This window comes from Solanum verrucosum, unplaced genomic scaffold (assembly GCF_900185275.1).
Source record: "Solanum verrucosum unplaced genomic scaffold, falcon-dt-bn FXZP01000274.1, whole genome shotgun sequence".
NCBI classification, from domain to species: Eukaryota; Viridiplantae; Streptophyta; class Magnoliopsida; order Solanales; family Solanaceae; genus Solanum; species Solanum verrucosum.
In genome coordinates, this window is record NW_026020258.1 from 1617011 (window position 1) to 1620763 (window position 3753).

Below are 3753 nucleotides of genomic sequence, written 5' to 3' on the forward strand. Positions count from 1 at the left end.
ACCATAGGTGTGGTCCATGGTTGATAACCCTAGTACTGCCCAGGAGGGTCAGAACCACAGTCGGACCAACATACCGTTGGTGGAACCATGGTCCGTGGTTAAGGCCCGTGGTCCAAGACCCTCAATCCGAGTTTCTGACCACCATCGACGACCGTGCAGGATGGTCTATCGGCAGTGGCCGTGGGTCATGGCTGGCAGTTAAGGTTCAGGGGTAGTTGGGTCTTTTCCTAATTATTTTATTCCTAACTATGTCATTTTACCCTTCACTAAGAATCCTATATATTTATTTTAACCCTCAAATTTCCCAATAAAAATCATTCTTTCAATTCACCAAAAAGAAGAACTCTCTCAAATGTTTCTCTCTATAGAACATGAAGAAGAAAAAGGATTCAACCTTGGGTTTCAAGTCAAGTCTCAATTCCTCCACTGAAGATAATCATTTGTCTTTGAGGTATGATAGTTTTCATCCATGAATTTCTTCCATTCATGGAGTTCCCAAATTCCTCTATTTCAAAGTTAGAATTCCCCAATTGAGTTAGGGTTTTCTTCAATTGTCATGAGTTCTTTTGATTATTGATTTAAATGAATGAGTTATGATATCTTATGCATGAATTGATGAAGTACTATGATTTTATGATGATATCCCCCCATGAGCCTAACTAATCCCCATGTTTTCAAGTTATGATCATGTGATGTGGGATTTTGATTATAAAGGAACAGTTTTACGAAATTAAGCATGGATTGCTAGCTTTAGATGAATTTATGATGAAATCCATATCTAACCTATGTTTTCTAAATGTTGATGATTGGAAGTGGGTTGTGAACTTTGAAAGGTAAATTATGGAATTATTCACGTTCTAATGAAATATATGCAAATGCTTTAAGGATTCTTTGAGAGTAAAGTATCAATGAGATTATGTAGATGTGTTGTTGAAAAACCTTTTCTCATATACATATAAAAGCATGACGTGAAATGTTTTCTCACATAATAAGGATTCTAAGGTTGAAAGGTCCTCTCACCTAATTGAATCAATGGTTAAGAGCTATCCTAATGAACATAGCTTGGATTGATTATTGAATGATACCTTTCCATGGATGATGACTTAGCTTGGATTGGCAAGATAACATGCCCTTCCATGGATAATAAGAACAAGTAAGAAATGACTATTTCGTGGGATATATGCTTAGCATCGAGAAGATATTGAGATTGAAGCACTCTCGTTAATAGAGGACGGGTTTCTAGAAGCAATCACATAGGTATTCCCTTACCTATGTGCCCTCAGAGGATGATTGCCTAGATAGTCATTAGCTAGTGGATCCACTTTAGCTCAGATTATGGTCCTTACCGTGGTAAGTAGGACAACCATTTTCGGTGTGGGAGACACCGAGGGATCATGTTATAGCTCACATGGTCTCTATGTCAGTTAAGGAAAATTTCCCACATTAATAATAAACTAAGGTTACTTCAAGAAGTATCTCATATTTGTTGAAAGGCTTTAAATGAAGTTAGCTTGCATTGACCATGGTTTTATAACTTATGTTTTCTAACTCTTTTATATCATGTTTTATCTTGGTCAATTGCATGTCATGAAATGTCCCCCTTTTTAGCATGATTTAAATGTTTTATGCACAGCTACCATACATGGTACATTGTTTTGTACTAACGCATACTCTTGCCTACAGTTCAATAGTTAGGTTTCTCAGTTTTGTGGCTAGTGGTTGATTTCCGAGCTTTGATGAGTCCTCATGCTTCGAGGATGGATGTTTATTGTTTCACTTTCTTTCATGTATTTCACTTTTGGACATGATGTATGGGTTAGGACCAATTTCACTCTATTGTACTAGATGGCTATATTGAGACAAGTGTTTTAGACTTCTGCTTTTCTTTTATAAAACTATTGGACTTGGACTATTGTTTTACTCTTATTGTTCTATTTCTTATGTTATGAAAGCTAAGTAGCTTATATGGGGTCCTTTGGGGTTCTATACGCCATGTTATATCTAAGGGGTACCCCTAGGTCTTGACACCTTCAAATTCTCAGAGATAGAGAGTTTTTTGCCAAACTCTTTAAGTCTGAATTTTGGCTTGAGTAAGTGGCATTCTTAGGCCACATTGTTTTTGGTGATGGGATTCGAGTTGACACTCAGAAGATTGAGGCAGTGCAGAACTGGCAGAGACCCACATCCCCAGCTAATATTAGGAGTTTCTTGGGATTGGCTAGTTATTATATGAGGTTTGTCCAGGGGTTATCATCTATTTCATCCCTTTTGACAATGTTGACTCAGAAGACAACAAAGTTTGAATGGTCTGAAGCTTGTGAGAAAAGCTTTGAGGAATCGAAAACATGGCTGACTACTGCTCCGGTGTTGACCTTACAGGAGGGTACACAAGGCTTTGTTGTGTATTGTGACGTATCCAGTGTTGGACTGGGTTGTGTATTAATGTAGAATGGAAAAGTTGTAGCTTATGCCTCGAGACAACTTAAGATTCATGAGAAGAATTACCCAACCCATGATCTAGAGTTGGTTGCGGTAGTGTTCGCTTTGAAATTATGGCGTCACTATCTCTATGGTGTTCATGTTGATGTGTTCACCGATCAAAAGAGTCTTCAGTATGTATTTAGTCAGAAAGAGCTTATTCTCATATGGATGAGGTAGTTGGAGTTACTAAAGGATTGTGACATGAGTAATCTCTATCACCCAGATAAGGCTAATGTTGTTGTTGATGCTTTGAACAGGTTATATATGGGTAGTACTTCCCATGTTGAGAAAGGTAAGAAAGAGTTAGCCAAAGATATGCACAGACTTGCATGATTAGGCGTCCGGTTAATGGATTCCAATGAAGGAGGAGTAGTGGTGATGAATGGGGCTGAATCATCGCTACAGTCCGAGGTGAAAAAGAAACAAGACCAGGACCCTATTTTGCTTGAATTGAAGGCAAATGTTCATAAGCAAAGAAGTGATGGCTTTTGAACAAGGGTGAGATGGTGTATTGAGGTATCAAGGTAGATTGTGTGTACCAAAGGTGGATGAGCTCCAAGAGAGGATCATGGAAAAAGCTTATAGTTCAAGATACTCTATCCTAGTTCCAGAAAGACGTATCGTGACTTGAGGAAAGTCTATTCGTGGAGTGATACGCCCAAATTACACCTCCCGAAAGAAGTATATGTGATTTATGTCAAATAAATAACCTAACTTTTAGGTTAGGGTCAATCCCACGAGGAATATGGTTCAGACTTAGGCTAACTGACAATTATTTATGTTAAGCCAAATTATTTCCGAAAGAAGTAACAAAGGGGAGGATTTATAAATAAAATAACAGTTTTGTGGATTTGTATCACTAAGTAACAAGTAAGCATGATTTGCAGTTCGAAATATCAATATGAGATGAAAACTAGGGTACAAGTGTTCCCCACAAACTCTTAACGCAGTATTCCTAATAATTGTAACTCTATCCTAGTATTATCATGCAAGGTTGATAAGTTAGGTATTCCTAAGTGACTGGTTCTCCAAGTAGAGAATTTCACCACACAACTTTGTCTGTGTACGGGTGTATGCTTTACTAACCCTTAACCCTGGATTAGCCATCACATCATAATGATTAAGGTCAAGCTATTAGATAGCAACGAAACTTAACTAAATCTCCGTTGTTCCATCCCTTTCTCATTCATTACCTCTTTGGTCTGTCAAGTATGAATGAGGCGAGTTCTAACATTGCGCACCACTAGAAAGCATTCTGAATGACAAGATTAA